This window comes from Bombina bombina, chromosome 9 (assembly GCF_027579735.1).
Source record: "Bombina bombina isolate aBomBom1 chromosome 9, aBomBom1.pri, whole genome shotgun sequence".
Classification (NCBI taxonomy): Eukaryota; Metazoa; Chordata; class Amphibia; order Anura; family Bombinatoridae; genus Bombina; species Bombina bombina.
In genome coordinates, this window is record NC_069507.1 from 96,308,261 (window position 1) to 96,334,633 (window position 26,373).

Below are 26,373 nucleotides of genomic sequence, written 5' to 3' on the forward strand. Positions count from 1 at the left end.
TAATTTCTCTTTCCTTTTTATGCCGCTCTGTGTCTTTGCTTTGGTTCTTTGTGCAATAGGACCAAACACCACAGCCCACTTGCAAAACTGGGGCGTTCATGAGTATTGCACTACAACAGTTCCCACATAGACTGCAGGTCTATTCCTTCATATTAAGGTAATATCCACCTTGCTCCCTGTGCAGTCCTCATTAAGAGGACTTGCTTGTTAATTTATGGTTAACTGTTAAAACTGTATAATTCTATATTCTTGTTTTCACTCAGTTGGGAGATTTTCTCCTGTAAATTAAGATGAACGTTAAAAATGTACTGTTTATATTTTGTACTTCTCTTTCTTTTCTTTTTTCCTGTGAATTCTTTAATTTCGCTCTCATTGGATGCTGTGCTCGCTCTGAAACACTCATACTGTCTCTCGCTCTGAGTAGGTCTCATAGCTCTTCTTTTCCCACGCTACACCAATGAATAAGCACAGGTCACAAGATCTAGTTATTATCACACAAAACGCGAAGGGTCTAAACTGCCCCAATAAAAGAAGAATGGCCATAAAAGACCTACACAGCAAAGGGGGCCACATCTTAATGCTCCAAGAAACCCACTTTAAATCAAAAAATATTCCTAAATACTTTTCCCCGCATTACCCTCAACACTTTCATAGTACCAACCCGCATAAAAAAGTTAATGGCGTTAGCATCCTAATCCATAAATCCATCCCCTTCACCAAGACGCATATCGTTTCGGACAAAGAGGGAAGGTACATCTGTCTAAGGGGGCTATTGTTTGGGAAGCCAGTGACACTAGTGAATGTCTATGCCCCCAACTCTCACCAAGACAAATTCATATCCACAATTACAGACGTGATATATAAAGAAAGCAAAGGATCCCTGATACTTTCGGGAGACTTAAATTTCCCGTTAGATCCTACTGTAGATTGCTCAAATCCAGGTACTAGAACTAAAACACCAAACTTGATTAATATCTGGAAGAAATTTAGGGCTTTAGGATTGCATGATGTGTGGAGATACTTCCATCCCCAAAAATCAGACTTCACCTTTTTCTCCCATCCCAACCGAAATTACTCAAGACTAGATTATATTCTAGTAGACCATCTGATCTTATCCCACACCAAACAATCACATATCACACACACATCCTGGTCAGACCACTCCCTAGTGTCTTGCACAATACAATGGCCCTCTGCTCCACTCCGAGCTTTTCAGTGGAGGCTAGACGACTCTATCTTACTAGACCCCGTGCAGATAAAACTCTTCTCGAAACATATAAAATCTTATTTTTTATTAAATAATACCCCGGATGTAGACATCGCTACCCTTTGGGAAGCTCATAAGTGTACTATAAGGGGGGAATTTATCAAAATCAAAGCACAAATAAAGAGAAAGAACAGGGAAGAGGTAGAACTCCTTTCCAAGGACATTGCTAAGCTAGATTACGCACATAAGGTCAATCCCTCTGATGATTCGATATTGCAACAACTTAAAAATAAAAGAGAAAATTTAAATTCAATTCTGCAGATTAATTCACAGAGACAGCTGTTATTTCTCCAACAAAAATTTTACACAGAGGGAAATAAACCAGGTCGGCTTCTAGCCAGAGCTCTTAAAAAACAACAGCAGAGCACATATATCCACTCTATTAAGACACCTCAGGGCAAACAAATAGAAGACACCAACACCATAGCAGATGAATTTAAAAAGGTCTATCACAAACTTTACAATCTCTTCCCTAAAAGACGCTCCCACTCTCACTCACGCCTATGTTGCCACTACTTAGATGAGATAACAGTCCCACAAATAACTCCTGACCAATACACACTTCTTGAACAACCTATTCGTCCAACAGAAGTACAAGACGCGATAAAACAACTTAAACAGGACAAAGCCCCAGGCCCAGACGGTTTTACAGGTTTATATTATAAAACATTTGCAAGACATCTAGTCCCACACTTAACAACCCTATTTAATTCGATCACAGAAACCCACCCTTTCCCCGACAATATGCTACAAGCCAATATCTCTGTCATACCCAAACCTGGCAAACCCCCAACTTCACCAGCAAACTTTAGACCGATCTCATTACTTAACGTTGACCTTAAACTTTACGCCAAGATCCTTGCCACTCGCCTGAACCAGATTTTACCTTCAATAATCCACCAGGACCAGGTTGGGTTTGTACCCAACAGGGAAGCAAAAGATAATACGGTCAGAATCCTTAACCTTCTAGAGTATATCACACAAAACAGAATCCCGACTGTATTTCTATCGACTGACGCTGAAAAAGCTTTCGACCGACTAGACTGGACATACCTACAGGAGACCTTGAGACGGTTCCATTTCCCAGACTCTTTTATTAAAAAAATACTGACGTTGTATACCAACCCCACAGCACAGATAAAAATAAATGGCACACTCTCTGACTCATTTGAAATTAGAAACGGCTCTAGGCAGGGCTGCCCCCTGTCCCCCCTCCTCTTCATTCTTTCTCTAGAGCCTCTGGCCATCAAGATACGGTTAAATAGGGACATTCATGGAATAGATATAGACAATCAAATGCACAAATTAGCTATTTTTGCAGATGACCTACTATTCACGCTTACAAACCCCCTCTCCTCTCTCCAATTAAGCATCTCGGAATTGGAGCGCTTTGGACTTGTTTCAAATTACCTAGTAAATATAACCAAATCCGAATATCTGCCTATAAATCTCCCAGGACATTCCTTAGAGACCCTAAATTCATCATGCCCCCTTAAACAGCAGACAAAATATTTAAAATATTTAGGTATTCGCATTACACCAAATAAAACTGATCTACGTCTCTATAACTATGGCAACCTAATTACAGAATTCAAAACACTCACGACCACCTGGCTCCCCAAGAATATCTCTTGGCTAGGCAGAATTAATGCAACTAAAATGACTTTACTCCCTAAAGTCCTGTACATCCTTCAGACCGTTCCCATCCCAGGCATTCGAAAAGACCTCGATACCTTACAGAAAATCATTAATGACTATATATGGAGACGGAGGCCCCCACGAATCAATAAAAATACATTATTCAAACCTCCCATTGAAGGAGGACTAGGTGTCCCTCATCTACAGTCATATAAACTAGCAATATCCCTACAGAGAATTTCTGATTGGTGTAAATCAGAAGACTCCAACGCTAAAAGATGGCTACAAATTGAAAATGCACTAACGGCCTCACACAATTTAAATAGAGTGTGTTGGAACCCGGCATATACCAATAAATACTCCATCTCGACTTCCTCAATCACCAACGAAACTTGGTCTGACTGGAGGAAGATATGTAAATCCCCAAACAAGATTTCATCCTGGCATTCCCCGCTTACAACTCTCCTAGATAATTCTGAGTTTCCCCCAGGCATGAACCAAACCTTTCCACACCTCCTGCACCCTATTAAAAATCTTCCACTATACACTCTGACAGATAACACACACATTGTTAAGACTAAGCCCCAGCTGGACTCTCTAGAACACCCCTTCTTGGCATCCTGGCTAAAGGTTCATCAACTGCGACATTACATATTAACACACAAATATAGGGAAAACCTAACGCGCCAATTGACCCCCTTCGAACAAATTTGCATCTCAAAGGAAAATATCACTGGAAAGATCTCTAAACTACATAAACTCATCCTCTCAAATACCTTCCCTCTCCTGCCATCATATACATACAAATGGGACAGAGAACTTGGCATAAACACTAACTCAAAAGTTTGGCTCCATAGGTTTAAGAACCTCTATCACTCTACTCACTCCATACACGCAAAAGAGACCAATATTAAAATAATGATGAGGTGGTACCTTACACCAGCGCGAATCAAATATATTTTTAAGCAATCATCCGGATCCTGCTGGAGGGGATGCCCTCAAGAGGGGCACTTATCCCACATTTGGTGGGAGTGTGAACATATAAAATCATATTGGTCTGAGATCTTTAGTAGCATCAATACAGTACTGAATACACAACTGGCCCTCAGTCCAGAACTAGTTTTACTCTGTCACCCACCTAACATCAAATGCAAAATAAGACGTCGCCTATACCAAATAATGATTAATGCAGCCAATCAATTGATCCCAAAAAAGTGGAAATCTACACAGATACCTAGCCAACAAGATTGGAGAACACTAGTGCACAGGAACTTAACACTGGAAAGGCTACACTATCTTAGAATAGGGCAAATCCCCTTTTATCAAGATATGCAATTTTTATGGGAGACCTTCACCTTTAGTAACATTTAGACTGGTACTAAATGAGTAACCATGCAAAGGCCCGTTTAGTGACCTACTGCCTGACACATCACAGACACGATAACTAGATTCCAAAAAGAGACCCTATTAACAGTGCGAGTGAACGCTAGCACGAACTAAACTGATTCGGAGTGAGTGCAGCACTTATCTCATCTTGAGCTAACGTATTTACTTTCTTTCCTTATTTTTCTGTACTATCCTTTTAGTATCCTCTAGCACAGTTTTTGATGTATAATCTCTGTATTGCTACAAAATTGATGTCACCATTAGATTCCTTAGTTAATTTGCCCATATGCCCACTTTGGACACAAACAGGGTTTGCTCTCCCACTACTATTTTTGAAATCTTTGCCTTTCATAAAACCCTGGACTCTCAGCACAAGATGAAAAAGAAGAAAATGGCGAAGGACATTTGGGTTATGCCTTTTAGAATTATACTTTTATAACGTGACATTGTTAATTTTGTAATTTTGTAATATTCTTAACTGACAGAGATGTATTTGTTATGATCTTTTCTTTCTGTTATATCATATCTATTTGAAAATAAAAAGACAACATAATAATAAAAAAAAAGATATTTTACCTCAAAAGTTGCTCAGTAGCCACATCCCATTGTAAAGGACTTCTAAGCAGTAAATCAGTATGTCTGTCCCGGGACAGCAGAAGGAGTGAGCTTCGTGCACTCTCATCTTATTTCCCTATTCAGTGTAAGGAAGTTTACAATGAAATCTCATGAGAGTTAAGTGAAATCTCATGAGATCACAGTAAAAGAGTTCATGACCCCAGCACTGTTGATGCTGATTGGCTGCTGTTCATTTCTTCATTTTTTATTTTATTTTTACCTGCAGCTGAGTATAACTTTTTACACAGAACTTACTCTGCTGAGCTGAGGAAATTGTAAGGTAAGATATCTTCCTTTTTTACATAGAGATGTTCAGGTGATATTTTCCTGTCAGCTTTTTACAGTTATACTGCATCAGTTTCAAGCGATTTAGCATATGAGTATTATGTCCCTTTAAGGATGCCAAGAAACAGACAGGGTTCCCCTAACACTAAGAATACTGTTTTGGAACAACTTATAATAACTCCAGGCAGACACAAAAAAATGATCTCACATCTATATCTAGCCATCCAAACAGCGAAAAACACAACAAAACCGAGGCTTCATAATAATTGGGAACAAGACCTAGACATAACCCATAATGAAGATGAATGGCGACAGATCTTCTCTGAGCTCAGTAGGGGACTGATAGGAGCAGATCTGATAGAAAACTCAATTAAAACAGCTTACAGATGGTACCTGACCCCGCTAAAGACCTCACACTACACTCCTGAATGCAATAGATTATGTTATAGGGGATGTGCAGAGGTGGGCTCTTATCTACACATGTGGTGGGAGTGCCCAAAGATACAACCAATCTGGGATAAATTACAACAGTTAATTAGGAGAATATTGATTGACTCATTTACATTATCAATTTCAAAAGCCCTACTGCACACACATATAGATACCCTAAATTCAGCCTCCAATAGATGGATTAATATAGTATGCACAGCTACTAGATTATGCATAGCTAGGAAATGGAAAGTGAGAGCCCCAGAGTGGAATGAAGTACTAGATAAGATAGAAGATATTTACAAAATGTCGGAATCAGCAGCATGGATGCAGGGTAACGTAGAAAGCTTTCATAACATTTGGATTTACTGGACCTTGAATAAATAAGTATGGGCATAACCAAACTTTGAGGCAATGGAGGACTTGGGTAACTCTTTAGGGTCACAACAAATAAATAAAAAATGCATATTCTAATGGGCACTGCTTGACGGAAACGGTTTAAGGTTTTAGGTTTTTAGTTATATGAAGTTCAGAAGTTTAAGAGTTAAAGATGGATTTGGGAGGAGGGGGAGGGGAAGGGGTAAAGAAAGGGAATTTATATAAATATCAAATAAAAACAAAAGGGGACTGGAGATGGTTTATTATGTCACATCTTGGTTTATGATTTTAGCCAATCCGAAGTAATGTATGTGAGCATTGTACGCTGTCATGATATTTCTGTTGTGAAACTTTAATAAAAAATATTTCAACCTGGGGGGCGGAGCCTGCTCTCAAAGCGGCAAGACATGTCTCTGTGAAGCTCCGTGAGGTTGAGAACCTTTTGGCAGATTATCTACATTAAACCTACAAAATACTACACTATTTGGATATATCTGACCCTATATACTACTCAAGTTTACATATACTCTAAGAGCTGATATTCTGACTTTGTTTTAGCCTATGTTCTCTGAGACGGCTGCGTGGTAGTCCTCTGGCAGGCCTGGAAGCCATTTTACTCTGGGTCTCGTGGAGATTATAGAACGCAGGACCGGGGCTGCTGCATAATACCCCCCCCCCCCCATTGTCGGGGTCATGGTGTCCTATTTCAGGACTCTTATCAACAGAAAAGAACTTTGAAAGAAAATAATGGAGAGCACACAACTAATTGCTACGCTGAGCTCGCTCTTAGAAGCACACAGGCTTCACTTTGGTAAAGTTATAGAGAGGGCTTTCCGTTCGGACTATAGCAGCTGCAAAGAACCTGAGGAGCAGCCACAGGACCCAAATCCTCCTGGTCCCTGCCGGGAGTCCTGCATGACAGAAGACAAGAGTGCAGAAGTCTGCAAAATTCTGAAACAAGCAGGAACACAAGTCGCCACTAAAGGGTATATAACAAATGCCTCGGGAGAAGAGGCTCCACAGCGACGAGACCTGCATGACCAGGGCCCTGCTTCTACTCACCCTCTAAGGCAGCGCAGGGACACAGATCGCGGCTCACTCTTGATAGCGGTAAGACATGCAGGAGGGAACTTACGGAGCACAGTGGATGGCCGGAATGGTAAGATACCATGCCCAATATCAAAGGACGCTTCCTTGGTAACACAGTCTCCATCTGGGTATGCAGGCCAGGGTTGCCGCACTCAGAGTCTCACTGGAACTGGTAAATATTCTATGTATAGCCCGTGCTGCATAAATGGACACTGGTCTCTAGTACATGGCCCCCCTTTCCTTGGGTCACTACATATGGCGTTCCCTGGGATGAACCACCAGGAGAGATTAGACTGGTCGCAGGTCAGAATGGGGATAGGTTGAGGCATCCATCTCTAACAGTGTATGAGGCAAGACCCTCTATTTATCCTACCTCTGCTACATACTGTTTGTCACTCTTTCTGGGGCCATCAGGCTTATTCATGATGGCTGTTTAGCCTCTTATTTGTGGACACCTGAACTTTTCATAGGATTTAGCAGCTCAAGCACCCAGGCTAAAAATATTTCATAGGTGATATGAATCTTGGTGCAATATTATTTCTGTTTCCTAATGTTTAACCATATGCTTATACCCACCATGCATGTACCTATGTTATTGACACTTCCCTGTTCTATAGCAGTTTGTTAAGTTTCTTTGTATGTAAACTGTTTTTGGTGTGCCTGCAGAGTCAATAGGTTTGTCTGTACATGAATGTATTCATCTGAATTTCCTAACCTAAAAAAGAGTGGGACAGAAACTCTCAAAATAATATGCAGCGAGGTGCCTAACCTCTTTGCTAGGCTCTCAACGCTTACTTTGAGGGAATTATATTTGGGCATAAGTATTCAACACAGGCTATTATTGTCCTTATTCAGATATGCAGAAGTCCTTACATCGATACTACCATTACATCATCCAGCCATACTTATCCCTTCTTTTTTATTATTGTGCCCAGCCTAAGTGGTATGACTTAGTCCATGTATGAGTTTAATATGCTAACACATTTGTTCATATAATGCTAAGGTTATGTTTAGTAGAGCACCCTAAGTTCCTGTATTAGTAGTAAGCTAGTCCACCAAGCTCCTGCGCTATTTTTGCAGTATACCCGGCAGGTACCCTAGGATAATGACAGCCTGACTTATACCTTGACTCTAAATGCTTTCAGGAGGCTTTTCTTAACTTGACTATGGGGAGCTTAACTTCTCTCCCTAAAATATTACACACTGTTACCTACTGTTGGGTTAGCATGCCTTATTATACTCTCCCATCCCCGCCCTCCTGAACAGACTCACTAGTTTATATATTTATATTTACTGCACCCTGGAATAAAAGAGGCCCACACATACAATGAGTTATAGTGCTCCAAAGACATCTATACTACCCAGACTTATAGCAAGCTGTCCTTTTACATTCTATATTTAGCTCCTATGATATACGGGTTGCCCTCCATATGCTATTGTAATCACTTTATCACTAAATTACTTGCACCTGTTCAAAAGTTTGTTTGTTAGATCCCTATAGTTAGCTAGTTGCTCTACGTGCTCAGCTCGTGCTACATAATGTTGATTAATTTTCATTTTGCACTATATTTTGGGTCCAAAAGTGGCCCAGTTTGTTATTTTATTTCTTCCCCAAAGTCCCCCAGTATGTCATAAACTTACTCCGGGGGGTCCAAGAGAGGCCTCTATATATCTTAGGGGGATATTATTCCATCTAATGTCTCATTACATTATAAGGGGAAACGCCTTAATAGAAAATATGAGGTTCACATTTTTTACTTGTTTTCTTAGGCATTATTTGTATAACTGATTTGACATATTATCTGGGCTCCGCGTCTATGTCAGTATTTTTTGTTACTTTATACGTTTGGAATTATGTGATATAATATTGCCTGTTTTATATGTTTTATAACCTCAATAAAAAATGATTAAAAAAAAAAAAAAAAAAAAAAATATTTCAACCTAAGGATGCCAAGAAAACAAAACAAATTAGACAATGGAAGTAAATTTGAAAAGTGATTAAAACGATATGCTCTGTCTGAATCATGGATAAAAACTTTGGGTTTCATGTTCCTTTAAGGTTTGTCAAATACAATGTATTTCAATAACCGTTTTCCATGCAGAATGTTGAGTGACTATTACATTTGAAGCAAGCACAAAGGCATACGATTCAACCAATAAACAGCATGTAATAAAGTATTAAATGGCTTAGCAGCTGTGCACTGTATGACTCCACCCATGAGGTAAACATAGGGACAAACCGCTTTATTCATTATAGTAGCATAAAGGTATGGCCTTTTACAGGAGGTCTTGGAAATAGTGCAATATGAGAAACAAAAAGATATCAATTAGAGAGGAGGGTAGGATATTGGGTAGAACAGTTAGGTAGCATATGTTAAAATGATCAGTTAAAGGGTATTATTAAAGGGATTGGAAAGTCAAAATTAAACTTACATGATTCAGATAGAGCATGCAATTTTAAGACACTTTTAAATTAACTTATTTTTTCAACTGTGCTTTGTCCTCTTTTTATTCCTTGTTTAAAAAGAATACACACATATCCTTCAGTAGTGGGAGCTAGCTGCTGATTGGTGCCTACACACATTTGTCTCTTGTGATTGGCTAGCTAAATGTGTTCATCTAGCTGCTGTAGTGCATTGTTGCTCCTTCAGCAAAGGGTAACAAGGGAATGAAGCAAATTTGATAATAGAAGTAAAATGGAGAGTTGATTAAAATGGTATGTTCTATCCAAATCACAAAATAAAATTCAGTTTAACATTTATCCTATGTGTTATCGGTTGATCTGTGAGTATTTATTAAGAGCGAAAGAACCAAAGATAATCATTGTGCACACCTATTGACAGCTGCTTGTAATTACAAATAATCCATACATACCAGAGTTGGCAAATATCTGCCACGGTTAATAACCGTTGTACGTAGTCGTAGAATGAACAATAAGCATTCCTGTGTGTAATAGAAGTCAAAAGTAGGGATGTTAGATACAATACCCAGAGGTATGTTGACAACTCACAAAGTAGATGCATATAAACAGCGGCACAATGATAAAAGGCCAGCTCAGTGCCGGTTTACGGTAAAACACTCACAAGCTATGACTACAGTTTGCCGAAACGCGTCAGCTGATTAGTTGGACATACTGCTCTTGGACTGTTGTACAGTGATGTGATCACCAAAGTCAATGCTGCCTATTTATTCTATCAGTGACTTTTCCGATATACAATCTGATATTTTTTCCAAAATGAAGATGGTGTTATCGTTTGCAATGTGATCATTCTGATAAAATATGCAGAATATAATCCTAATTTGTTAACATTACACAGAAACATTCAAAGCACAATTAGAATTTGTATAATTACAATCCTAAATACACTGCTGTATACAGAATCTAAATGCATTGAAACGCAAAATAGAAAGTGCAAAGTTTAAATGTAATAAAAGAAAAAATTAGAGGGTAAAATCTAAAGTCTGTTAAAGAATACAAAGCACGAAGTGTATTTGTAACAAAACTCCCATATAATGCAATGGTATATTGTACCATATCTGTCTTTCCTTCTCATTCAGAAATGCAGGAAAAACCCCTTGGAGGGATACGGCAAAATTTGCCTTTCTAGAATCTTGCAGTGCTGGAGGATCCTTTTTGGTTAAATAGTCTGCTAAAATTATCTCTCAGGAAGTGATAACACATTTTTGAAAATCATCTACTATGAAAAATAATACCATGCAAACGAGGCAAGTTTACCTAGCTGCATATTCATTTCATTGCCAGGAATATTCATTTATATGCAAATAAGCACTTATCTCTTAATTTGTGATTCAGATAGCGTACACCACGCTCCATTTTTTTCATCACACATTTAATACAAGTAGGATTTAAAATAAATCAACCTTCACAACTTTACATTATATTATTTTGTTAAATGACCACCTAAATAATTGATTCAGTACTTGAAAAAGAAAACAAAAAAACAATACCATAAGTTAAATACATATGGCATTGTTAATTATTATAGTGATATAATGTTGGAGTTATGTTGGAATAAAGTGTGAAATCTGAGTAATAATGTAAAATCTTGTATTTTTGGGATTTTTTGTAAACCCATTTAGGGTAGGGCTAGACTTTATGTGGAGCGTAAAATATCGCTTTCGCAAGGGAGATATTTGTGCTCCACTTAGTAATACCAGCACACGCAATTGCACAGAAGCTTTGTGCTCACAAGAGCACACTTCCAAAGGCTCCAATGGGAGCCTAGTTCTCGTGCTGTGAGAGACACGGCATGAGAACCTAGCGCAGAGAAGGGGTTAAGTCGGGAAGCAGATTTAAATATATATGTATATGAATATATACATATACTGTATATGTATGTACACATATTTTATATATGTATATTAGCATATACTTATATATTTACAGGGAACACACAGTTCCTCATAGACCGCTATGTAAAGGCAGTTTGTAGTGCAGGTTTGTTTCTAACACCCTCTGCCACATTTAACCCCTAAAAACTGCTTTTTTTTAAAAAAAATTAAAAAAAAAAAGAATATTCTGTATTTTGGGGCATTTAGGGGTTATTTTGAAAATTAACCAGAGGTCTTACCTGGTTCGTTTTCTGAGCGATAATGGTTGGTAATCTAGCACTTAATTAGCAGAACATTTCAAAGCAGCACAAGTGCTTTAAGGGAACTTAAGCATCTTGTATTTACAAGACATTTTCATCTTAATGAGAGGAGAGTCCACTGCTTCATTCATTACTTGTGGGAATTTAGAACCTGGCCACCAGGAGGAGGCAAAGACACCCCAGCCAAAGGCTTAAATACCTCCCCCACTCCCCTCATCTCCCAGTCATTCTTTGCCTTTCGTCATAGGAGGTTGGCAGAGAAGCGACGGAAGATTCAGAGTAGTCTCTTATGGAGGGTAGTACTCTTCGCAATGGGACTGGAGTTTTAAGTAGTCCTGTCAGCCTCTCAGTGAGAGCATGGGTGAAAGTTAGAGTCTGGAGATGCAGGGGGAGTTCTTCTGTGAAACCATCCTGACTCATATTAACAGCTCCTTAAGCAATCAGCGTTGACGAGTTTCGCTGCCTGCTTTCTTCTCTCAAGTCCATGTCAGGAACTACGCTACTAACCTGTCACACTTGAAGGGCCGTGTTCATGTTCCACGGCGTTGATTCTGGTAAGATTGTTTCATTACATATATATGTGATAACACAAGATCTAGAATCTAGGGTAATACCCTCGGAAGGGAGTTGTGGAATAGGGGGGATTTTATTTTGCATAATATTGTTTATTGTGTTTCTGCTGCACTTGTGTGAGATGAGGCTCTGTCGGTGTGGAACAGTTAGAGAGAGATTGAGGTGAACTTTTGGCGCATCTCTCTCTCGAGTGCAGGGGCGGTCCTGCATGGCACTCCATGTGACCGGGTGTGGTCTCTGTAACGTCCTCTTTCTCAACCTGCGTTTGGAGGAGACAAAAGCTGTTTCTTGTAGTCCAGGCCATAGGAGGTGGTGAGTGCCCCGGCCTTTGGGTTATAAAGGTGCCATTTAATAATTGATCAAGTCCGTAATAAAGGCGCAAGCTATGGAGGACTCTGATATGTTAGAGGATACTCCCTCTTTATCTAAACCTATTAACTGTGTATACTGTGAGGAGGTTTCGATTGAACCGCTGACACAACTCTGTTCCACATGCTTTGACAATATTGCTATATCGAAAAAGAATAAAGTACTTAGTACGACTGAGCCGTCCACCTCTGAGGGTTCTCAGTCCTGTGAGGTGCGTTCCCTACAATCATCTCCAATTACACAAGCAGTTCCCCAGGGCACTACTAATCCTCCCGCAGGAGGAGCCCTTTGTCCTCCAAACTTCGCCGATCAGTTGCAGACGGCGGTTTCTGCAGCCATAAATGTGATGCCTTGGCCTACTAAGCGCAAGCGGAAGGTACGGCACTGCTATTCGTCTCAGGGGTCTTTGACTCAGCTGGATGTCTCAGACAGATTATCCGCTGAGGAGGACGACTCCGACTTATCGGAGGATGTTACTTCTGGGTCGGAATCGGCTACTTCTAGACCTCCGTCCACGGAGGAACCAGATTTCAAATTCAAGATGGAGCATTTGCGTTTTCTGCTGAAGGAAGTGCTTGATACGTCGGAGATTTCAGAACCGACGAATCCCTAAACTGGATAGGGTTTACGAGGACAGGGTAGTGCCCCAGGCCTTCCCGGTTCCTATGAAAATGGCAAACATTATTAAGAATGAATGGGAGAAACTGGGTTTGCCCTTTTCTCCCTTGTCTTCTTTTAAGAAGCTTTTCCCCGTTCCGGACATGCAGCTTGAACTGTGGGGAACCGTCCCTAAGGTGGATGGTGCTATCTCCATGCTCGCTAAAAGAACAACCATTCCGCTTGAAGATAGCTCCTCTTTTAAGGAACCCATGGATAAAAAGATAGAGTCCATGTTGCAGAAGATGTTCCAACTGATGGGGTTTGTGTTCCAACCAGCGGTGGCAGTCACTGCGGTGGCTGGTGCGGCTACCTACTGGTGTGACGCACTATCAGCAATGGTCGAGGTGGAGACTCCCCTCGATGAGATTCTGGATCGAATCAAAGCCCTATGGGTAGCGCATTCGTTCATTTATAATGCTAACATGCAGATTATTCGCCTGAATGCTAAGACATCAGGGTTTTCTGTTTTAGCCCGCAGGGCTCTGTGGCTAAAATCATTATGTCTAAGTCTTGCTTGCTTTCCCTATCATTCAAGGGGAAGGTTTTGTTTGGCCCGGGCCTGGATTCTATCATATCTACAGTCACGGGTGGCAAGGGTGCCTTCTTACCTCAGGATAAGAAACCAAACCTAAGGGATCTACTTTTCGTCCCTTTCGTGCGGACAAGTCTCAGTGCCAGCAGCCTTCTGCAAAATCTGAGCAATTCAAGGGATCTTGGAAGCTAGCAAACTCTTGGAACAAGTCTAAGCAGAACAAGATGCCCGCCGAGTCAAAGTCAGCATGAAGGGGCGGTCCCCAACCCGTCCTTGGACCAGGTAGGGGGCAGACTATCTCTTTTTGCGGAGGCCTGGAGGGGAGATTTTACAGATCCTTGGTTCCAGGAGGTCATCGTCCAGGGGTACAGGATAGGTTTCAAATCATATCCGCCTAAATTAAGGTTCCTCCTGTTAAATATCTCTTCAAGACCAGAAAAGCGAGATGCCTTCTTGGGGTGTGTGAGGGATCTCTCATCTCTCGGAGTAATCATCCCAGTCCCTCCGGCAGAAAGAGGTCTAGGGTGTTATTCAAACCTTTTCGTGGTTCCAAAGGAGGAGAATACATTTTGTCCCATTCTGGACCTAAAGGCCCTTAACAAGTTTCTGTCAGTTCCATCGTTCAAGATGGAGACGATCAGGTCAATTTTGCCCCTGGTTCAAGAGGACAATTCATGACGACTATAGACCTGAAGGATGCTTACCTTCATGTTCCAATCCACAAGGATCACTACAAATATCTAAGGTTCGGCTTCCTGGACCAGAACTTCCAGTTTGTGGCCCTTCCGTTTGGTCTGGTGACCGCCCCAAGACTCTTTACAAAGGTTCTGGGAGCTCTTCTCGCAGTAGCGAGAGCCAGAGGGATTGCAGGGGCACCGTATCTGGACGATATCCTGGTCCAGGCTCCATCCTACAGTCTGGCGGTGGATCACACGAGAGCTCTTCTCCTTCGGTCCCATGGGTGGAAGATAAACGATGGAAAGAGTTCACTGATTTGACGTTTTTGCTTCGGTGGAAGCAGCTTTTGGGAGAAAGGTTCTGCAAGCTGTGGTGCCCTCAGTATAGGGTCCGCCTCCTTTACCCTCCCGTTTTTTTTCATTCAGTGTCCTCTAGAGCTTGGGTATTTGTTCCCACAAGTGATGTATGAAGCAGTGGACTCTCCTCCCATTAAGATGGAAAACATAAATTATGCTTAACTGATAATTTCATTTTCATCTGTGGGAGGAGAGTCCACTGCACCACCCGTTCTCCGGTGGGCAGATCTAAATTTATTTTTGATCTTCTGGCACCATTTTATACCCTGATATTTCTCCTACTGTTCCTTGTTCCCTCGGCAAAATGTCTGGGAGATGAGGGGAGTGGGGGAGGTATTTAAGCCTTTGGCTGGGGTGTCTTTGCCTCCTCCTGGTGGCCAGGTTCTTATTTCCCACAAGTGATGAATGAAGCAGTGGACTCTCCTCCCACAGATGGAAATGAAATTATCAGGTAAGCATAATTTTCTGTTGTTTTGCTATAGAATAACATATCAGTTAGTAAGTTTAAACATTATTAAAACAATTTAAAGTGAAGGTCCATTTTGATGAATTAGTGCCCAGTTTTTAATAAACCTATTAAAAACAAGGGCATTTTAATTCATCAAAATTGACATTTCACTGTTTTCTTCAAAAACTTACCTTTTAATCCTTGCAGCTGCTCCAGCGATTCCCCCCGGCCATCGGAAGCCTCTGCAGATGTCAGAAATGACGAATCAGGCTTCCTCCAATCACAGCTTCCCCCCCGGGGGAATCTTGGCCTGATGCAACACTGTGATTGGAGGAAGCCGGATTCGTCATTTTGGACCCGCGAAGATGGCTTCCGATGGGCGGAGGAAGTGCTGGAGCGGCTGCCAGGATTAAAAGGTAAGTTTTTAAAGAAAACAGTGAAATGTCAATTTTGATGAATTAAAGTGCCCTTGTTTTTAATAGGTTTATTAAAAACAGGGCACTAATTCATCAAAATGGACCTTCACTTTAACATCTTGATTGCTGCAATTATTTTTCAAAAGCCAAACTCCACCCACCACTTGCCTCAATAGGAGGAACCAATCTGACCTTGAGTTTGCAGTTGACAAAGCAATCCACATTCATTATGTTAGTATAAAATGCATTGTTTTGTAGTAGTTATCTGCTAAAGCCAGTTAGGGGAAGTTATGTAGCAGGGTTTTCCTTGAGAAGTCTGCACTCTGCATTTCCAGTTATGAGAATTTAAAAATCTATATTTAGCACCACTTATTGTGGAGTTGCACCCAATGACACATACAGAAAAAATAGCAGACCTATTAAACCGTGAAGAAAGGTTTAGATAAGAAACCTCTGGACATCCAAGGAATACTAAGGTTCACAATGTGATCGCATCTGTTGTTGTCAATGGAGACAGTTTGTGTAAAGACTACAAAGTATTCTAAAGGCAGGAGAACTTGTGCATTGTGCAAAAACGTATCCACCCATGAGTTGCCATCTTGGATAGTGAAGTCCAAGGATCATTATAAACTCTATGAATTCTTGAGGAGCAGGATGAACAAAGTTCTCAAAATCATATTCATGCAGCTTTCATGGCAGCTACACAAATAATTTATGCCAGATATACCAATTATATACAGCGCAGCAGCTATAAAATATTTAAAAGTAGAGAAAACTCTAGACTGGACAGTTTCACTACAAAATAATACCAAATATTATTTGCAAATCTGAAAGCAAAACATTTCCACAAAACATGTTGGTAAGTTGAGATACCAAAATCATACAAACCCCCAGATACTCCGGCTAACTTGTGTTATATCTCCCTCGTGAATGTTGACATCAATATTTATTACTAAAATCTTAGCCACCAGAATTGGTGTATTAGAGAGACTTAATATTTCCTAATTTAAGCAATACTAATCAAGTAGGTGTCACCCTATATAGAGAGGCACAAAACAACACTACGTGTGGTCTCTGATAGACTAGGGGCTCTCTTCCTATTTGAACATATTTATTACAATACCCAATATTTGAGACGTTTTCTCTTGTTTAGCCAATAAATTATTAATATGCCAACCTCCTTGCATATGCTAAAATGTAGATGGAAGAACTGACGTGTCATATTATGGACAAATACTGCCATTACTATTTAACAAACCTGTATATATACATTGTTCCCTATGCTTGAATTTGTAGTGCACTATGGCGAATAGCAGCTTAGAACATCTAATTTCCAAATTCTAGAAACAAGCTGATGTCTCCTCCTTAGCAGACTGGAAGACTATAGTTTTCACCACCCTAAAACTACAATGTTAAACGTATGTGCTTAAATAGATAAATATCATTTCATATTTTTCTTTTGGGAGACATATATCAACTCCTTAAAACAGTAAATTTTCTTTGAACCTTCCCATGGCAAACAGTTGTACACAGGCTGTGACTGACTGTGTTTAAGGCCTGTGGTTGTGAGTTTGTCAGTAGTAAATTTGTCATAAAGAAATATGCCAGAAAATTGACTAAATGTGCAATTAATGCAATTAAGCATTTCTATCCAGTGTACTCTGTTCCATGAAAAGTGTGTGTGACTTAGATTGCTTTATTGTAGAGTATATTATTTGTGTTTGTTTTTCTTTCTATCTGTCAAAATGTATTTGACAATATTGTTTTGATATATTTTTTCTGTTTAAAACTTTAATACACTCCTTAAAAAGTAAATAACAAAAAAAATTATTCCAGAGACCACCCAAATCCATTCCATTTTCAAAACCATTAATCCTACTAAAAATATAGTAGTAATGGCTATATTGCTTAATTTCTTTCAAAGCGGATCTTGAAATTAGGACTGCAGATGGTTTTTTTAGCCCTCAAATCTCAAAAAGTGTTTAATCTATTATTTTGTCCTTACTAGTCCACTACATTTTTAAATATACTTCAAGTCTGTGTAAGACTCTGATTCTACCAGTCAGGAAAGAGTGGTTCCATGAGAAGTTGAGTGGAATATTGTACAAGACCTCTGGGTTTTGCTCAGAATATTTCAGTCTCTTTTCTTTATCCCCAACCTTTCTATCATCCTTTCCTTCACAACTACTGACGTTTTCCAAGAAACTTTTTTGTAGTTTTCTTTTTCTATATCCTGACACTACTTATCCTTTAGCCATGGCGGATGTCAGCTGACTCATGCCAGAATCCCCCCCCCCCCCCCCCCCAGGCTCTCAGACTTTACTTGAGGGACCCAGTTTGTCCCTATTTTTCTGTATGTGGATGATTGCTTATTAATATAAGATGGTCCCTAAAAGTAGATAAAGCCTTTAGAACCCAACAAGAAGCCTTCTCTTCAGCCCCAACCCTAATACTTCCTGATGGTTACGCCATGCTGTGTTCATTAAATATATTAAATATAGGTCAACTCCTCTGTTTATATGACAAACACCTGCTTGTCTACTAGAGACTTTTCTCAAGCATGGCCACAGTGCACAAAGGTGTTATGGCTGCATTAGTAGAATTTTCTGTTACCCTGGTTTTATCTCTGTTGTTGGGCTCTCCTCACCTCATAATACAGTACTACCCCTCCCTGAACCAAGACACTCTTCTCCCATAACAGCTCTTAACCAGAGTGATGAACATGTCAACCTGGTATGTACAGAAAAAAAAATCCGATATTATTCTGACCTCTCTGAGATGCCTCTTCAAAACCAAATAATTTATAGATGGCTTGTCACATAGTGTCCCTCTGGCCAAGTACCTGCTGAATATGCAGAAGTTACTTATAATATCCTTGAATCAGGCCCCCTTCCTCTTGGCTCCTCAGCCCAATTTAGAGCAAACCACCTTGGGTTTAAGAGTGCATTTGACAAGGGGAATCTCTGTCTAAAAGGGCAGCAGACGGGGCAAGCTCAATTATGGGACCAAGTGGGTCCAACACACCGAGGCAGCACTTGACAAAGGGCAGCACTTCAGAGTCAGTCACTGTCAAACCCAGGCCACTCCTGACCTCTGTCTCCATGGGGGAAGTTGCAGGCTCCCAGCAGCATAACCTCCTCATGCACAAAGACACAGAACCGGTCAGGGGCAACATTCAAGGTGCGACAAGTGCATCTATTCCCTAACTTCCTTCCCACTTTTTTCAGCCTTATAGGCAGACTTAATAAGGTCAGCGACCAGGCTAGTAGGTTGACATGCTAATCAGTAATGTTACTAATTGGGGGTGTAATTTCATTCTCAGACCCAGGCAGCACAATATCTTAAGTCGCCCCTGGCAGCAGAAGCTAAAGTCTCGACTTCTGTGAGACAAAAGTGTAGAGATCACAGTATATCTAAATGGACTCACTGCTGTAATAAAGGGGTGTTACTGAAAAAAATAATCCATCCCTGGACCCCAGTACTGCCCCGTAATAAGGTAGCAACAATCATTATTAGCCATCAAACTGTTAATTGACAACCATATTATTATTTTCAAAGTCACTGACCTGATAGGCCAATCAGCAACTGATACCTAATAGTGAGACAGTCCACCGTTACAAGCACAAGCTCTAAGGTGACCTGGAGGTGAGGACAGGATCCTAGGAGGGTAGGCAGCCATGACATGGCATGAGAGTGAAGTTGGCAGCGAGGATTACGCAAGGGACCTCCCCCTAGGCCCTTGTGACCTTCAGTTAGTAAAATGGATTTGTGGTATTTGGATGTGATGCAAATTCTTAAGAGATTGCAAAATTATTTCACTTAAAAATCCCCAGAATCAAATTGGTTTATTTTTTTAAAGGTACATTTATATAATAATAATATATATATGTATATATATATATATTATACACATATTATATATCCAAGCAATCACTGTTTGTTTTGGTAAATATTTCAATGTATGTGGCTCTGTATACAAAGGATATGTGCTATGACTATGATTATTAGATGTCCCTATAATATACCGCCAAAAATATTACTCACCCTTTTCATTTAATTTAATCCGCTCTTAAAAGGATTGTCAGAACATATACAGAAGCTAGTATGCTCTGGAGCAACTTTGTCATATATTTTAAAAGATATTTCCATGAGTTTGTTGACATGATTCAGAGAAGCGCTTTCTAAGATTGGAACATGAGCATTGCTGCCAAATTATTGACCCTGGGCAGCTTCATAGTCCAAGCATTACTGAGAGGTTGCTTGTCAGCTTAACCTGCAAGTGACATTATCAGATGCCAGGCTGCTACACATGTCACACAAATAATTGAAATGCACTTATGTTGTTATTTTTAGATAAATATAGACTTAAATGTGCTTGAAAGTACGTAGTTTATTTAGACACAACTAATAGAAGTATTCTCTTCAGCCTTTTTTAATTCTCATATGCTGAATTTTAAAATATATTTGAAGAAATATCCATTTTTCATACACATATTGGAGACAAACCTGAATTGAACACCTGTCACAACAAATATAACTAATAAGACGCCATTAATGTCAATAGGTATTTAAATATGTAAAGTGGATCTACAGTAAATATTAAAGCTTAACAAAGACTTTAGCAAACTTCCAATAACTATAAATAAATAATTTATATCACATAAAATCATTCTTAACCCCTTAGCTGCTGAGCCATTTCCCACTCTTATTCTGAACTTTTTTGGGGTAGGGGGTTATAACAGACCTAGCTGATTCAGACTATAACAAAATTTTATTATATATCATGACAAACATCCCAACCTGCAAAAACTCATTTCAGGGAGGTGGCTTCACTGGCTACTGCGCTGAGTACCGCACCCCTTCCCCCCTGTTATATACTGGACACCTAGAAACCCTAAATAAGATAGAGACATCATCAAAGTAGCTTCTAACTAAACTCACATTTAAAAAACATAGCTTTATTACACAACCACATACAACAAAACTATTTTCCAGTGATCGTACGCTTGTTGAATGCTCAACTATTTTAGAACACAAAGTTTAGATACTTTCAGTAAATAAGGTAGTATTTGTGTTTTATTTTATTAAAATCAGTGTGGGCTTTTTTGCACGCTTTGAGGGTTCCATAGCGTCTCAGCTTGTCAAATACTCAGTATATTTGTCCCTATACGACTTTCGGATTTTGTGTCTGGGAGGGGGTGTGATTTTGAGTTTGAAAGGCTATTTGTACTTATGATTTGTACTCACAGTAAAGTCAGTTTAATAAGGACCTGACAACAGGGGTGTCTATATCTTCCCTCACAGGGGTGCACTCTCTTTGCCCTCTTTCTCAGTTCTCACTCAGCCTATGCTGCAGTCGATATTGCCTGCTGCTGATTCTCCTCCCCCAAGAGCTTTATTGCCACCTCTAAACAGCAGGAGGGAGGGTGGCAGACACGCAGTACGCTGAAAGTAAAGACAGACTTGCTGTGACAACGCCTTTCTGCTCAATGATGTCACTGTGACTAAAGGCATTTCTTAAAGAAACACTTTCCAGATTTGGGCCACATTGGATCATGGTACTTGTAGTTTCAGGGAGATTGCATTTCATTTGCGAGTGTCAGGGAGCTGCTATTACAATGAGGGAGACTCCCTGAACTTCAGGAAGAGTTGGGATGTCTGTCATGACATGCAAGAAATCTACTACAAATGTAAAAAGAAATGTATATTTTTAGTACAATTTTAATAAACAATGTTGCATACAATAGTGTGTGTGTTTCTAAGCGGGTCTTTGAGAATCTACCACCTTTTCCGACTTTGCTGCAATGATAAAAGTTATGGATTTTATTTTTTATTCATAGAGATAAATAAAGGTTAAGTTTGATTACAGCTGGAAGTGCACCCCTGATTGTTTTCTGGAACTGTGCTGATTGGATAGCGAGTTGAGCATGTCAGTGGACCACATACCCTTGCTGTTAACCCACTGCCACTACCTAACACGTGACCGGAGTAACTGTGACGTCACCCGCAGAGAAAGGGGAACTGAAAGAGGGGAGCAGAGGCGGGATAGTTGCAAGTAGCTGTAAGGCAGCGGCACTCTTTTAAGGATCGCCGGAGGCAAATCATTTGCATCAAGGGATGCGGTGAGGATAAGCCTGCCCAGATAACAGCTAGAGGTCCATAAGTAAGTCTCCTTGGGGACAAGTTCTGCCCTGGACGGTGTAAATGTCTGATAGTTTCAAGTCAACACGGTGTGGATGAACATAGTGGGAGGTTTCTATCAAATGTGAAGTTTTGTGATATATGAGGAAAGTTCACCAGTACAACAGGTGACAAATATTTTGATGCTGTGTGTGTTTCTAAGCTCTATAGTCAAAACAAAAAGAAGGGGTTAGCCTCATATAAAAAAGGGCCTATGAATGTAACTTTGATCTGCATATAGGGGCTCCCATGAGCCTCTATTTAAATAAATGCACATTTATTCACACCAGGTGATCACTATTACCACAAAGACCACCTGGCTATAAAAACTAAATTACTAACAAAATTAGATAGGTTTAAATCATTTTTATTGAAAACATTTTGTTTGTGTAACAATATAGCATATCAGTATTTACAGAAGAGCAGGAATAATAGCATACATAACACTTTAGTAAGTCATTTTACCAGTGACTCCTTAAATAAAATATCACGCCCTGTGGGCCACAGTGTCTCAGCCATAGTCAACTGTATATGTCAATCACAAGCTAGCGGATTTCCCTGCTTGTCTCACCTTATCCCCCACATTTATGGTGTCAAGCTCCATTTTGTCCACATGTGGAAGATTGATTATCAGTGTTACACAATATGAAATGGGGTAAACTATGCAAATAATTAACAAATATCATTAAACAAAAAATGTAACCAACAAAATTTAAACAGACAAAATTCGGATGCCATAGACTGGATTACCAATAAAATTCTCACTTAATATCTAGCTTAGCTCAAGTTGTATATCATTTGACCCCTATCTACTATTCTGATTAGAGTAATTGGAACCATTCCTAAGATTCCAGTAAAAGCATACCTCGTCGTTTGTCTCTTTTGAACCTAATGGCCATGCCGTGCATTCATACATATTATAAGTGTGTTGGAGTTTATTTTTAATTTCAATCCATGTCAGTGTACCCACCTTCCAGTGTTTTGCTATGCATGTTCTTATTACAGTGCCCAAGATTTTGATGAAAGTGTTAATAGGTTTATTAAACTCTCGAACACGCTCGTGGAGTAATGCTTGTGTAATAGTGAGGTGTACTTGTTCGTCCAATAAGTAGCTAAGCATGGAATAGAGTGATTTCCAGATTGTCTGAACATCCCCACACTCCCACCACATATGTTTGTAGGTTCCTATCTCCCCACATCCTCTATAACACAGTCTAGATTTGTTTTGCGACATATGTGAGTTTCGAAGCGGTGTTAGGTACCATCTAAACATTGTTTTTAGAGAGTTTTCTCTTAAGTCTGCACTCATCAGGCCCTTAGTGGCTGCATTGAAAACCTCATACCAAGTATCTGTGTCTAAAGACAATTCTAATTCTGTTTCCCATTTGAGCATTAATGAGGTTTTGGTTTTGTCTCGTAAACTTTGTATATCTATATATAATCTGGAGATGGTATGTTTCGGTCTAGTTTGAAAGCTACAAGTGTTTTATAGTATGGTCTTACTTCTAGTATTTACTGTTTTAAGGAATGTATGCAGAGATGAGGATAATTTCAAATATAGATACCAATGTACTTTAATGGGGGATACTTTCTCTTGAACTTGAGAATAAGTCATTACTTTATTTTGTACTAAGATCTCCGCGACCCGATACAAGCTTTTATTTTCCCATTTGTTTATTTCTTTCTGCAATTTACCATTTAACAAATATCTAATTGGCATTAAAACAGACCTTGCTAGACATAATCTCCTTTTCAGTGCTATTTAGGACCAGATATGTTTTGTGGTGTCCCCCATCGGGGATTTATAATACCCTGACTTTCGTGATGTGTTTTTGTGTTCCCAAAGAATAGCATCAGTGTTGTCCCAACCTCTCATATCTGCCTCTACTTTTATCCAGAGGGCCTCTTGCTTGGACCTAAATATCAGAGCATCCTGGGCCAATCTGGCAGATCTGTAGTAATCGACCAGATTTGGAATCCCGAGCCCTCCCAACCTCCTATGTGTCGTCATTATCTTACCAGATATTCTAGCTGTCTTTTTGCCTAATATAAATGATAAAATTTCTGACTGCACAGCCGTTACATCAGAATATATAATTTTAATAGGAAGCCCTAAAAAGGTACAACAAGCGGGGTAGAATAGTCATCTTTACTGCGGACATCTGCCCTATCCAGGAAAAATTGTGCTTTCTACATTTTTGGAGATCTTTTCTAATTGATTAATAAAGTGGTGTGTAATTAGATTTGTATAGTTGTTGGACTTGGGGTGTCAAATGTACTCCCAAATATTTTAGTCAAATTCTTTTTATTGAAGTGAATCGGTACACATCCATCATCATACATGTACATTATGGTAAACATTATGGAATTAAAGGTGTTAATGGAAGGCACAGGTCCAAACATTTTGTAGAACAATTACCATATAAGAAGGGAAAAGAAAAGAAACTCGGTATAGCCATAAGGATCAGGTAAGGGGGTAAGGGGAAAAGTGGAATCTATCCAGCCTCGGGGTCACATCGAAGAGCAGCATTCTGCGCCCTTCAAGGGGGGACATCATCAGCTTAATTGGATCTCATTATTCTAATGTGTTCATCCCATATAGCTTGTATTGATATAAAATTATCTGTGCTACCTCTTTTATAGATGGAGTACTCTTCTAGTTCTAGTAGCTCGGTCACTTTAGCCCTCCACATTCCCAGAGTGGGAACATCTTTAGCTTTCCAGTATCTGGCAATCAGGGTTTTCACACTGTTAGTAAATATTCGGAATAGGGGGAGAAGAGATTTAAAGGGAAGCTTGATGGATTTATTTAGAAGCCAGATGAGGGGATCAGCAGGCAGGGTTGTATGTAATATATTATTGACTTCGTCTATTATTTTGTACCAAAAGTGGTTTAGCTGAGAGCACCACCACCACATGTGACCCATGCCACTCCCCACATGGCCACATCTCCAGCATTTATTATTGGTAGTGTGGTATAGCCGGTGTAGCTTCCTTGGGGTTAGATACCAACAGTGTAATATTTTATAATTGGTTTCCAAAATAGAAGCTGATGTGGAGGACTTTTTGGTATTAATGAATATGTTAGTAGCTATCTGGGGTAGAATAATTGTGCCCAGCTCCCTTTCCCACATTTCCAAAGAGTAAGGGAAATTACCTGGCGCGGGTTGGGTCAGGATTTTATATATAGCAGAAAGAGAGTGTTTGATCGGTGAGGTCAGAAGGTAGAGTTTCTCGATGATAGTTGGAGGGCGAGTCATGTTGTTTTTATGTTTATGTGTAGTTATATAGTTATGGAGTCTTCTATAAGAAAACCAGTTGCGTGCCCATTCGTAACCCTTGTCTATCAGCTGTGTTTGGGTGTTTATGGAGTCGTTGGTAGTTACGTTGTGTAGTAGAATATCTTCCTCACTTGAGGTGTTAGGTAATGAGGTTTGTAGGAGATTTATGGAGAAGTCAGGATTATTTCTGAGAGAGGTTAGAGGGCCAGGGTTAGAGGATAAGCAAGGGTGATGGCAGGAGGCCCTGCCCCACTGTATGAAGGTCTCTTTTGTGACGGGGTTAGGTAATTTTTTAGTGATCTCGTGGAAGTTAGGGTTCCAGCATGCAGAAGTTAGTGATAAGTCGGGGTTAAGTTGTTTCTCGAGTCGGACCCACCGCCTCTGACCATCACCCACCCTCCAGTCTAAGATTCTTTGCAAATAGATGGACATTCTGTATTTTTCTAGGTCAGGTAAACCCAGCCCGCCATGTTCCCGCGGTAGCAGCATGGTCTTTTTATTTATTCTAGGTGGTTTTTTCTTCCACACGAAGGAGTTGATTAAGTTTTGTATGTGGATGAGGTATTTGGGAGGGAGAGGCACCGGCACTGCACTCATGATGTAGAGTAATCTTGGAAAGATATTCATTTTTATGGAATTGATTCTGCCCCACCAGGAGAGTTTTTTTGAGCCCCATGAAGAGAGGTCCCGCATTATTGCTGTTTTGATATGTATGTAGTTAGCGTGAAATAAATCATCAACTGACCGGGGAAGATAGATTCCTAAGTATTTCAGAGCTTTAGAGCACCATTTTAAGGAGCATCTATTTTTAATTACGTTTACAGAATGGTCGGGTAGACCGAGTGCCAGTATTTCAGATTTGTTTGGGTTGATAAGGAAATCTGTGAGCTTATTAAAAAGGGATAATTCGGTCAGGAGCGGGGGGATAGAGGTTTCAGGTTCGGTCAGAGAGAATAGGATGTCGTCAGCAAATAACGAAATCTTAAATTCATCGTCCCCCACGGTGATACCTTGGATTTCAGGTGAGTTCCTAATCTTAAGTGCAAAGGTTTCAATGAATAGGGCAAATAGCAGGGGGGAGAGGGGGCAGCCCTGTCGTGTTCCATTTGTGATTTCGATCGGCGAGGAAAGGGAGCCGTTTACTAGAATACGGGCACTAGGCGAGGAATATAGGGCAAAT